The sequence below is a fragment of the Canis lupus genome, chromosome 6 (genome assembly GCF_003254725.2).
Source record: "Canis lupus dingo isolate Sandy chromosome 6, ASM325472v2, whole genome shotgun sequence".
Classification (NCBI taxonomy): Eukaryota; Metazoa; Chordata; class Mammalia; order Carnivora; family Canidae; genus Canis; species Canis lupus.
Window position 1 is genome coordinate 21469208 of NC_064248.1, and position 13566 is coordinate 21482773.

Here is a 13566-nt window from a genome sequence, read left to right on the forward strand (position 1 = left end):
GTGCACTGCACAGGTGAATTTGAGAACACCTTTACCTGGGGTGGCACTAGAACAGTGACATAGAGACCATCATCTTACAGATCAGGCTTTAGAAGTACAAATGCTTCTTGTGCTCTAGCAGTGGCCATACGGATCTATCTGGGCTAGGCTAGAAGGCATGAAGCCATGAATCTAGAGCAACTGATTGATAAAAAGGAACATAGAGGATGCATTTCTGGGAATTAAGAAAGCATCATGTACCAAGACATGCCTGGGAGAATGTAGAGGACGTATTTCTGGTTGGATAAGAGAAAGCTCTCGTTCATTTGGCAACTGTATTGAACACCTACTGTGTGCTGGGGTTATTATACCAGGAAATAAAATAGACCCAAATCTCTTCCCTCCTGTTGCTTACATTCTAGTGTAAGGGTAGTGGGGGACCAAGAGGCCAAAGGAAAAAGAAAGTTTGGGCGATGGTAGTAAACATGTTTCATAAATAGTGATGAGCATGAGTAACTTCTGCAAGGTAGATCTCCAAGGACAAATGAAAGACCTTGGGTCCTTGATCCTGGCTGGCAAGAGTTGTGGAGAAACGCTTAGAGCTCAAGGAGCTTTGTGGGGAGAGGCTGGGGAGGGCTGACAGAGACCAAGGGGGCCTCTGACCTAGTCTGGTGTCTGGGAGTAGGTTCTTGAGGGAGACATGGTAAAGAGTTGGTGGGATGTGGTGATGTGAACTCACAAGCAAGTTTGTCTTTCTTACTGGGTGCTGGCGGCTAGAGGAATCCAGGGTTTGGGGACTGAGGATGACATAGAATAATGTACTGGTTATGGGCATGTGCCTTGAGATCAAGCAGACCTGGGTTTGAGTTGGGGTCTGCTACCTGCTGTGCGTGTGACCTTGGAAAGTTTTGTACCTTTTCTGCAGACGAAAACTTCAGTTTCCTCACCTTTAAAATAGGAATAATGTTGTTGGTTGGTTGGTTGTATATATTCCATACATATACATTCCATACATATATATATGCCCGACATTATTATCCTGTTTGTAAAATTGCCTCATTTCTATATGGGCTGATTCACGGCCAGCTCTGGAGGGTGCCTGGGTGGAAACATATCTCTTTCTCCTTGGACCCATCATGGCCATCATCCCAGGGGGTGAGCTGCCCAGACGTCCAGGGTTACTCAGGGTCCACGCCAGCTGGGCAAGGGGCTCCTGGCTGCCTCTGTGTCCTTGCACTTAGAGGCCTCTTTTCACTTTGTTTTTAAATATTTCCCGAAGCTCTAATTGCTACACTTCCTCAAATGTTTTTAATACAGGCAATCAGTGAGCACTGCAATTAGGAGAGCCTAATTGCCATCGGCATTCTTTCTCTTCTCTCAGAAACCACCATTGGAACAGTCACAAATAAACCTTAATGAAGACCAAAGATCTTTCTCCAGTCGAAAGCCGTTTGTAATCATGATCTGTTATTGTCAAAGCCAGCAGGCGGAGGGGACCTTGGAAGGGCTGTTACATATTCAGCAGCAGGAGGAGCAGAGAGAGGTGTGGCTGGGGTCTGGAAGAACGTGAGCAAGCACAGGGCTGGGGTCTGTGGTTCATGCAGGTGCCCCAGAGGGCTTGCATTCAATCTCTGTATTGTTGCGCTTTAATTTGTTTACTTGGCTGATAAAGCCTCTTGAGTCACTTTTTTTTTTTTTTTTTTGAGTCACTGTTTTAAGAAATTCTCAAGATGCAGCATGTGAATGGGAAAGTGTACGCATCTTAAGATTTGATGAGCTTTTAAGTATATATATAGACCCCATGTAACCACCACTCAGATCAAGATTTAGAACATTTCCGACATCCTTGGGAGGCTCCCTTCTGCCTTTCTATGGAGTGTCTGGCAGGGTGGAATCAGAAAACCAGCCCCGCAATGAGAGCTGGATTATCAGAAATGATAAGAATTTGACCTTACCCAACTATCGGATGATCTGGGGGGAAATAAAAGTCCAAAAGAAGGTGTAGGGAAATCCAAGAAAAGGTGCTCGTTTGAAGCATGGACACAGGTGAACGAGTCAGAGCTTGTAGAGAAGCCTGGAAGTCGGTCCTGTCCGGCTGTAGTTGTGAGACCATAGAGGGGCTGGTATAGAAACACATGGAAGGCTGTAGGCGCATTGGAGCTGCTGCCTCTGTGAATTTACACTGAAGCATCCGATGATGGATCAGGTCCCTGTGGGTCAGCAAGGCTGGAGTTCAAGAAGGACTAGATGTGGCATGGAGAGAGCAGAGGGATGAGCTGGGACCCAGCAGCACTCTTGTATCTGTCTCACCGCCTGGAACCTTCGACACTACTGCTTCACTGCTGCCTCCCACACCCCAACAGCCTCACTGTGGCAGCTCTAACTTGGAACCACACAGCGAAGGTGATTCTGGGAAGCATGGCCCTCACAGTCTAAATAGGCTGATGATAGAATAATCCAACACAGTGGAAAAATGTCCGTGCCCACTAGATGTGGCTCATGGGGTTGTGCCCTCCAGCCGCAAGATGTAGGGCCCTTAAGACGGTGTATGTTCCAACTGCACAACACCTAAATTAGCACCTTTTCCAGAGTTGGCATGGGGAGGAGGTCTCTTCACTGATTTGAGAAACAAAGGCAGAAGAAAAATTACTAAATTTCCTTATGACTTGCAGCCCATTGACAAGTCCTAGAGGCAAGCAGAATGACCTTCCTCTTGGGACTCAACTGCCTGGATGTTGACACTTTGCTAAGGACAAAAGGCAATCTTCGCCTGACCCCACCCAAGACCCTGTAAGTCTATTTTTACATATAAAAATTCCTTTGGAAACTTCCTTTAACAGTACCTTCCCCCGCCCCCCAAGATATACATTGGCCATCATCCCCCAAGTATATGACCCACCGACATACATCTGAAGGGTCTCACTGAGTAAGGGGCAGGTGGGGATAGTAGAGGGCCACATGATCAGGCTCACAGAAATCCCAGAAATGCTGAGGTGTAAGGAAATCAGAGATAAAGGAACACACCAGACCACCCTGCCCGGGCATCAGAGGTGGGATCTTCCTATGGCAGTCATCTTGTGACCAACAAAGAATAACCAGACCCCACAGAAGAAATAAGCCACTAAGGATATTATCACCAGTCCTTACTCAAACCAAGACATCACAAGAATGGTAAGGCCACAATCCCCGGTCAGTTCTAAATAAAGGATTGTTGGTGGAGGTCTGCGTTGGCAACCCTATCTGGACCCCTCTTACTCCTGAGAGCTTTTTCTGTATCCTTGCTTAATAAAACTCTATCGCTTTACTCCTTTTTGTCCGCGAGATTCATTCTTCGACTCGATAAGACAAGATAAGCTCTCCTGCTTCAGCTGGATATCATTCCTGTGTCCATCTCTTTCCAAGCTAACGGAACTGGGTCGGATTCTCAGATGGTGGCCAAGGTCACTGTGCTTTATTTTTTTTTTTTAATTTTTATTTATTTATGATAGTCACAGAGAGAGAGAGAGAAGCAGAGGGAGAAGCAGGCTCCATGCACCGGGAGCCCGACGTGGGATTCGATCCCGGGTCTCCAGGATCGCGCCCTGGGCCAAAGGCAGGCGCCAAACCGCTGCGCCACCCAGGGATCCCTCACTGTGCTTTAGTATGGAGTTCATGGGGGGCGGGGGTTGTGGTTCTCGACTCTGGTCACACAATGGAATCATCTGGGGAGCTTTACAAAATGCTGATGCCTGAGATTTTGATAAGATTGCTTTGTGGTGCAGCCTGGGCATTGGGGATTTTTAAGAAAATCTCCCTAGATGATGTGAATGGGCAGCCAAGGTTGGGAACTATGGTGGAGCAGGCCCTGGCGCTTGGTAGGCTGGTTCTTCTCTCAGGGGCTTTCTGCTTTCTTATGCAGAGAAAGGTTAAATGGAACAGAGGCTGCCTTCCTTGGGGTAGGTCCCTTCTGCCCTTACTGCTCTTTTTCCTTCTTTGCTCACTGCTTTTGGCTCACAGATCAGCTGACGATAAGATCTGGAATACAGGGGAGCCAGAAATTTCTTAAGCCTCAAGGCCAAATGGCCTCCTTCCATCCAGTTGACCAGATTTTCCTGCACATGCCCAGACTCTCCCTGCTTCTTCCCAGGATTGTGAGGGGGAGTCTGCAGGGTCCGAGAGCAGTTATCTGAGCACAAATCCATTCATCGGGGTTAGAATTCTCAAACTAGATTTCCCTGCTATTCACAGCACAGTGACCACAGTTAACAAGACTGTTTTGTATATTCAAAGGTTGCTAAGGGAGCAGATCTTAAAAGTTCTCATCACACAAACACACAGAAATGTTGACTATGCGAGGTATGGATGTGTTAATTAACCCGGTTGTGGAGATAATTTCACAACGTATGCCGTATATTAAATCATTAGGTTGTATGCCTTGAATTTACACAGGGTTAATGTAGATGATAGCTCAATAAAGTTGGGGGGAAAAGGGAAAAAAAAAATCCCCAGACTCTTAAATTATCCCCTTCTCTGGGCCCCACCCAAAGCCAAGTGAATCAGACTCTCAGGGAAGAGTCCTGACATAGATTGACATTTTGTATTTTATATAATTTTGCTAATATTATAAACACTTGTGTGGAGTTATATTACACAGATACACAAATCTTCAGTGTACAGCTTAATGAATTTTTACAGAAATATATATCCATGTACCACCATCGTGATAAAGCTATAGAACTTCCTAGCACCAACCCCCCACAGACCCCCCAAGCTCTCGTATGCCTTTCCCAGGGAGTAACTGTGCCCCGCGCCACCCCAGGGAGCCACTATTCTGATTTCTCTCACCTAGATTAGGTTTGCCTGCACTTTGAACTTCATATAAATGGCGCCATGCAGTACAAACATTCTTTTATTAATTAATTAATTAATTTTAAAAGATGTATTTATTTATGAGAGACAGAGAGAGAGAGAGAGAGAGGCAGAGACACAGGCAGAGGGAGAAGCAGGCTCCATGCAGGGACCCTGATGTGGGACTCGATCCTGGGACTTGATCCTGGGACTTGATCCTGGGACTTGATCCTGGGACTCCAGGACCATGCCCTGGGCCAAACCGCTGAGCCACCAGGGGATCCCCACACATTCTTTTAGATCTAGCTTCTTTCTCTTTAATGTCTGTGAGATTCATCTACCTGGCAGGGGCAGCAGTAATTCATTCAATTAATTGAACATGCCCCAATACATCAATCCATTCTATTTATTGATGTAGGAAAAGAACGTTAGGGTTCTTAGCCCATGGCCAAGAAAGAATTCTTGAGACATCTTTGGTGCAAAATGGTGGTTTTATCAAAGCACCGGAGACAGGACCTGTGGGCAGAAAGAGCTGCCTGGGGGTCATAAGGAGTGGCCCATTATGTACTTAAAATTGGGAAAGAGCTAGGGATAGTAAGTCTCTGAGGAATTTTGGAAATAAGGTTTCCAGGACCTTGAGGGGCTAGCTATTGTTGAGAGAAGGTCGTTTATTACTGTCTAATAAAACCTGAGTCATGAGACCCACCGTGTATGGGTGGGCCATGTGCTTGGGGGATGATTGTCAACACGTTGGGGGGTTTGGAGATAAAGGAAATTTTATTTATTTATTTATTTATTTATTTATTTATTTATTTATTTAATTTTTTAATTGGAGTTCAATTTGCCAACATATAACACCCACTGCTTATCCCATCATGTGCCCCCCTCAGTGCCCATCACCCAGTCACCCCCACCCCCCGCCCACCTCCCTTTCTACCACCCCTTGTTTGCTTCCCAGAGTTAGGAGTCTCTCATGTTCTGTCTCCTAAAGGAAATTTCTAAAGGAACTTTTACATGTTAAAGCAGACTTACAGGGCAGCCCAGGTGGCCCAGCGCTTTAGCACCTGCCTTCAGCACAGGACGTGATCCTGGAGACCCGGGATCGAGTCCCATGTTGAGTTCCCTGCATGGAGCCTGCTTCTCCCTCTACCTGTGTCTCTGCCTCTCTCTCTCTCTCTCTGGTCTCTCATGAATAAATAAATAAAATCTTAAAAAAATAATAAATAAAGCAGACTTACAGGATCCTGAGGGTCGGGCTAGGATTGCTGCTTTTGTCCTTAGCAAAGTGTCAACATCGAAGCGGTTGAGTCCCTAGAGGAATGTCACTCTACCTGTCTCAAGGACTTGTCAATGGGCTGTAGGTAGTAAGGAAATGTAATATTTTTTCTTCTGCCTTTGTTTCCCACATCATTTGTGACAGAAATTTGATTGTGTTCCATTTTTGACTATCATAATAAAAGCTCCTGGGTCACTTTGTATGTGTCTTTGGGTAGAACGCATTTTTTGGGTGTTTGTTTTTCTTGGGCATATCATTGCAAGTAGAATTACCAGGACATTGGGCAAGTGTATGCTTAGTGTTTACAGACAGGGCATAGGCATGTCTCTCTTTTTTGAAACTCCTAAGGTGGTTCTAATGTTTAGCCCAGGTTGAAAATAATGTATCTGGAAGGTAAAAGAGGCACTTTCAGTAAATATGGGGCAGCATTGTATTAAAATCCAAGTCAAGAAAGGGGTTGCTGTGTCCTTAGCATAATAAGGCTATATTTATTATTTCTCAAGTGTTAAAAAACTAAATTCAACTGAGTAGATTTGAAGATTTAATTGGCTTTATTAAGTAATTCATGACTCAGGCAGTGTTCCACCCAGCAAGTAGAGTGGAGCTCCAAGGAGTCCTACAAGATGGAAAATTTTTATAGGAAGAAGGGAAGGATGGAAGCTGTTAGCAACAGAAAAGAAGGGTTTTGGGCAAGGTCACCTTCCCTTAGGGGGAAGGGTGGCTCATTAGGTGGATTAGCTCTTTTTACTATGAGGGATGGAGAGCCCTTGTTACAGATAATCTCATTGGTGCTGATCAGAAAAATCCCAGATCGATTGGCTTAAAATTCTGGAGAGAGGATGAATCTGCAATTAGGTCTTGGTTGCAAGTGACTCCACCTTGGGCCCTCCGGCTTTCTCTTTAACTCCCTCAATCCTGTCCTTACTTCCTCCCACTCTTGATGCCTGCCTATGTCCCCAGATGTCCTTTTCTCAAAATCTCCTCTTCCTGTCCAGCAAATAATCAAGCCTCAGCTACCTGAGCTGCCGACTCTGGTGGCTGCTGGCCTCTGCTTTCTGGCTGGTGGGGAGGGATGAGCTCTGATCTCTTTCTTCTGGTTTCTCGACATAGAAAGAAGGTAGGGTCCTGGCCCCATGGATGAGGGGTGCAAGGACAAAGGGGACATATTCTTCCAATGTAGCTATAGCTTGCTTTCTCCTAAACTAGTCAGAATCAGACCACTCACTATTTGCTTCCCTGAGGATTGACTTACTAATCGAAGACCAACACGCACCGCCCCCCCCACCCCCAAGCCCCGTCCTCTGCTTTGGTAGACCTCAAAGGCTACACAGGGAAAAACCTGCCTAATAGGGGAGCCGTATAAGGCTCAACCCAGTTCTGAGTTATTTTGGAGAAATGTGAGATTTATTACTGTACAGACTCCGGCCCAATGTTGTGAAATATTTAAAATCTAATACAGTCGAAGCTAACATAATTATTGAGGAATATGAAAGTGTTAATGTTTCAGAGAACTGATGCTACCCGGGCCTAATATTAATCAGTAGGAAGCTTACTATTCAAACAGAATTGGAATGAACTGGGCTGCTTTAACCGTCTTTCTTTGTGTTCAGAGAGGACATTATCTTCTCAAGGGTGGAATGGCTGCCATTTGCATAATGTCATTCCTTTTGTTCCTTATGTTGTCCCAACTGATTGCTTCAGAATATTCGACCTCTGCTGCTACTCCTATCTTTCTTGCCAATAATGATTGTCCTCTTCCCTCTTGATGTGTAAAGTGTAGGTAAAATGAGTCGCTTCAAAGCACAAGTCTTCTTGTGGATCCCCCTCTGCTGGGGCGGTGATATTAGCACATTGGCTGTGGGGGGCCAGAGACTCTGGGTTGAGGTAGGGAGAGAGAAGCTGGCTCCCTTGGCTCCCTGATGAATGGAAGGGTCTCATTACCTGGTGGGAGAGGGGGTTTGGAAGAAAACAGTTGGTTTTGAGTTTTAGAAATTCCCCTTCCTGAGACTTGAAGTGGGGATTGCTTGCTTCCTTGTGGTTAATAAAATCTGCTAAGTTTCCGCAACTGAGCTGTTTTGCCTTCTTTAAATCGTCCTGAGACCTTAAGGGGCAAGGATACTAGGGCTGAGGGTGGATAGGACTAGCATTGGTAACAACATAATATATTTGCATTTCTCAAGCACTGGCTATGAGCTGGTCATGTGTTAAGTGCCACATGAGCATCGCCTTTAGTCCTCACCTCGCCCAGTGAGGTGGATTCTACTGTTATCTCCATTTTGGAGGATAGGGAAGGAAAAGCTTTCTTCTATCTTCTTATTTTCTGTACCTGGGTCATGTAAATTAAACTGATGATGATAAGTTAACAGACGAAGATGCTTATAATTTAATTTGTTTCATGTACACCAAGAGCTCACAGAAAAGGAATGAAAACTCAAAGTGGTTAGGCCTGAGAGCTTATATACCATTCTCACAAAGGGTGATAAAGTTATGGAGAAGTGACACAACAAAAAGGAAGGAGGTTTGGGCTTCAAAGGGCCGTAAATTGTGAGAAATTAAATACATGGGGGAAACTAATGGAATGTTAGTGTTATTTCAGTAAGATTTATTTATACTGATTCAAGTTGGTGCCACCTCCAGTGTTAAGAATCATTTCCTTTTCCCGGTGTGGGAATAGGGAGTTGGGGGACAGCTTCACAAAGGGAAATTTATGCCCTGCTTTTAGGCAGAAAGGGGGAGGGTAGAGTTGTTTTTTTTTTTTTTTTTCTCCCTTAAATCTGCTGTTTCTTGATTGCCTTCAGCTCAAAATAATCCTTCTGTATGCTAAGGGGGTGGGGCATATTTTGAGTTGGTTTATCCTGATCCCTTCTAGCAGCTGAGTAAACTAAAGTATCAGGCGCAATTTGGCCAAGGTCACAGGGCAGGGACTTGAACTGGGTCTGTTTTAATGACTGTAAAGTGAGGTTGGGTGGAGGGAGGCGATTTGGGGGGCAAAGATAAAGGAGGTCAAGTTCAAGGAGCTCAAAATTTCTGCTCCTCCAAGCCATGTTAGCCCTCAGGATGCTCAACACAGAGGAAGAAACTGCTAGACTTCTAAAGAGATGAGCAGCAGCAGGAGACAGAAAGAAATGGGAGGATGAGGACCTGTGAGTCAAGCCAGGAAACTTCTGTCAAGGAGGCTGGAAGTCAGAACAGAAAGGTCAGAAACCAGAGATGAGTCAACGCCAGAAGTGGCGAATTTATGCTTTTTAACAAAGCAGTAGGGAGAGGGGAAGAGGCAGGGAGGGAACAGGATGTTAAGAGTTAAAGCTATGAAGAGATTCATTGCAATGTGAGTGTGGGGCTGGCTGGACGACTCCGAAATCAGGAGGGCAGGCCATTATGAGGTGCAGGTTAGAAGCTCTTGGGCAGGGGTTTATGCTGCCGTCCACAGGTAGAATTTCTTTTTGGAAAAGCCTCAGTTCTGGGGTGCCTGGGTGGCTCAGTTGGTTAAGTGGCAAGCTCTTGACTTTGGCTCAGGTCATGATCTCACAGCCCTGGATGGAGCCCCACATTGGGCTCCAAACTCAGTATGGACCCTGCTTGAGATTCTCTCTCTCACCTTCAGTCCGTCCTCTCCACACAGCCCCCCAACCCTGACCCCGTCAAATAAATAAATAAAGTTTTAAAAAATAAAAGCCTCACTTCTGCTCTTAAGGCCCTTCAACTGATTGTACCAGGCCCACCCAGATTCTGGAGAATAAATCGCTTAAAGTCAGATGATTATAGACATTAATCACATTACAAAATTTCTTCACAGCAACACCTGCATTAAAGTTTGATGGAATAATTGCTTTATTCACATAAAACTCACCATTACAGCACCCAATAAACTCTTGCTGAATTAATAAATAACAGAAGCTAGTGTGTATTGAGCAGTTAATAGATACCAGGCCCTGTTTTAAGACGTTTGTACGTATTAAGTATTTTCCCTTCCCAACACATTTATAAAGTCGTTATTATCATTACTTGTGTCCACCATTAATGCTGCTTAGCGATGCATGTTTCCGCTTCTTCCTCTAGGGATGTGGTAGGTTCTCACTTTGCTGTCCCCCTTCACTTTCAGTAGAACCATGTGACTTGTTTTGTTCAATGGATTATGAGCTGGAATGAAGTGTATCACTTCCAGGCAGCACGTTTAAGCTAGCATATCACCTCTCTTTCTTTTCATCGTATCCCATTGACCAGCAATGTCTAAATGGTGGAGCTGCTACCAGCTTGGGTCTCCTGGAGCGGGTCAGCAGAGCCCTGGCTGACCACAATAGACACGTAGTGTGTGTTTGAAGCTATTGATATCTTGGGGTTTCTTGTTTCCACCGTCTAACCCAACCTATCCTGATGATCTGGTTTTGCAGAAGAGGACATTAAGGTATAGGGTAGTGAAGTAACTCGTCCAAAGTCACACAGCTAGGATTCAAACCCGACCATCTATTAGTCCTTACCGTCTAGAACCCTAGGATGATTCAGATCGCCACATTTTTTCCTAAAATTTGAATCTTTGGCTTTCCCTTTGGAAAGGGAGACTTTAACTTCCCCTTCCCCCACCCCAGACATTTGGCAACGTCTGGAGACATTTTTGGCTGTCATCACTTGGGGGGAGGGGGAGGGGGATTTGTGCAACTGGCATCTGGTGGGTAGAAGCCAGGGATGCTGCTAAACAGCCTTTGCGCAAGACAGTCATCTCCCCTCCCCACCCCCCAAAGAGCTATCCAGCCCCAAATGTCAACAGCACAGCTGGAGCAAAGCCCTGATTTTCCTCCTTGAAATTCCTCTGTTGCTTAAGTTAACCACAGTTGGCTTCTTTTGCTTGCAACCAGAGACTTGGTTGGTTTGTCATGAGTTAGTTAATTAATTAATTGAAAACAGTGGGGTGTCAGTGCTGGGGCTGGTCTTATTTGACATTTGCCTAACTGCTCTGGAGGAGTGAGGGGTGTGAGCCCCACATTCCCTGGTGACACTTAGCTGTGCCAGGTAGTGAAATGCCAAGCCACTGGTGATAAGCTGCAGGAAGATCTCACCAGGCTGTGCGAGTGGGCAGAGGAATTGCCAAGGATGAGCTTCAGTGTGGGCAAGTGTAAGGTGCTGCGTTTGGCAAAAAATAAGCCAAGCTATACTTAGAGGTTGGAAAAGGATGGAACAGGATAGAAGAAGACAGATGCAAATGAAAAAGACTTCAGGAAGTGATTCCCAAGCCTGATTGGCAGATTCACCTAAGCTCTAGACAACAATACCGATGCTCAGGCCCTTGCCATAGGATGTACTTGATCTGAGGGGTGGGCCAGACTACCCAGGCCTGCTTTTTATTTTCTGCAGGAAAACAAGCCCAGTTTCCCCAGATTTTCCGATTTTCAAAAGAAACCAAAGATACTGGCTTTTATGTGCAAGTTCCTACTTTTCCTCTTTTTATGGTAACTTTTAATTTTGAAATAATGTCAGGCTTATATAGAAAAAAATTCCAAGAATGGTATAAAGAGTTCTTATATCCTATAACCAGAGTCACCAGTTTCTACCATTTGCCCCATTTGCTTTATTGTTGTTAAATTCTCAATTTTTAGAGACATCCTACGGATCAAGCTACACAAGAATACGAATGGACTTTAGTCCTTAAACTATCAGTTGGGGACTTCTGGTCAGGCTCACTTCACACCAATCCAATAAGGATCTCTGCAGTGGGGTCTAGATATTTGTATTTTTAAAAAATTCCTCCAGGTGATGCTAATGTGCAATTCGAACTGAGAACCCTGGTCCTGGTCCCTCCTGGTGATTCCATCCCCCTTATTGGCGATGGATTTAGGCATACACAGATAGGTGACCCCATTTGTGTGACCCCATCCTGGCTGGAGAGCTGGGAAAGTCTAAGGGAATGCTTCTAAGGAAGATTTCTTCACTCCTAATGACACACAGAAAAGAGGCAGTTCTCCTGCTGGATGTTGTATTTGGATACATTATATACTGGACTAAGGATGGGAACAGAAAGTTGAAAAGATTTTGGGTCCTTGAATTAATCTTTGAGCTGCTGAATTAGCTAATCTTGGGATCACTTTATCTGGGATATATTTTTTAAGATTTTATTTACTTATTCATGAGAGACACACACAGAGAGGCAGAGACATAGGCAGAGGGAGAGCAGGCTCTCTTCAGGGAGCCCAGTGTGGGACTCGATCCCAGAATCTTGGGATCACGACTGAGCCGAAGGCAGACACTCAACCACCAAGCTGCCCAGGCATCCCTGGGAATTTCTTTTTACAAAGGATACAAGTTTCCTAAGTTGTATGGTAGAGATGACTAGTCACCTGCTAAAGATTCAGGCATATCTTATCTTATATAGAGTTCTTACCTGGAAGTGTAGAGGCCACGGTAGGTAGGCCACTTTGGAATGGAGACTATTTTGAATTAAAAATAATCAGAATCCAGAAGATTCAAGAAAAGCTCTTTACCTCCCCACAATTGCCTAGAAAGAATTTAGATGGAGAAACTGCTCCAGGAAGAGAGTTAACATCATGCATGGGCACATTATGATGGAAAGTAGGTATGGTGGACAGGGAGGGACCCAGCATGATCTGTTCAGTCAAAGTCCTTTATGTCCCACTGTTTCTGAGTGATCCAGAAACAGTTGTTTACCACACCCATGCTCTTTTTCATGCCCCTGTGAATCACATTTTCACCCCCTTTAAAGTCCCAGACCTCTACCTCCTTTTCCTCACTTCAGAATAATATGTGTACCTTATTTTGCCCGACTGTCTTTGGATTTTCTATGTCTGTGTGGACTCCCTGTACGTATTCTACTAAATTTGATTTTCTCCTATTAATCTGTCTCATGTCCACTTAACTCCTTAGTCTGGCTAGAAGGACCTCGAAGGGGACCAGACATTCTTGCATCCTGACAGAAGACACTCTCCAACCATGGGTGACATTTTCAGCATCCCCTTCCCTGAAGTCCAGATTAAGCCATGTGACTTGTTCTCATTAATGGAATGTGACATGACGTGGGTTACTTCTTGGTTAGGGCAATTGAGTTTAGGTGCACTATCCTTCACCTCCTCACCCCACACCCAAAGTCCCCCTCACTCCCTCTACCCAGGTGGATAACATTAGGACGACCCTGGAACCACAAGATGGCATAACTACAAGACAGAAGCAATTTGGTTTCCTGAGTTATGGCCTGGAGCAGAGCCATCCAGGAGAGCTGCTCAGCAAGCATACCAACATTGGAATTTGTGTGAGCAAGAAATTAAGATTTGTTGGGTTAATCCTCTGATAACAATCATCTGGGTTGTTTTCTATGATAGATAACCTTGACTATCTAAAGAATACAAGCTATTTAAGGGACACCTGGGTGGCTCAGTGGTTGAGCGTGTGCCTTTGGCTCAGGTTGTGATCCTGGGTCCTGGGATCGAGTCCTGCATCAGGTACCCCACAGGGAGTCTGCTTCTCTCTCTACCTATGTC

General features: G+C 45.0%; 1 long non-coding RNA gene across 2 annotated transcripts in view; it reads left to right on the forward strand.

The window, feature by feature from the left end:
• LOC118354983 (uncharacterized) overlaps positions 1 to 13566 on the forward strand; it is a 34878-nt gene that overhangs the window by 15810 nt on the left and 5502 nt on the right. The window contains exon 2 of one of the 2 annotated variants that reach the window (XR_004816540.2): positions 13200 to 13337. The exons of the other annotated variant lie outside the window; for it this stretch is intronic. This is a non-coding gene — a long non-coding RNA (uncharacterized LOC118354983). The remainder of the gene's footprint in view (positions 1 to 13199; positions 13338 to 13566) is intronic. 2 annotated transcript variants of the gene reach the window in all.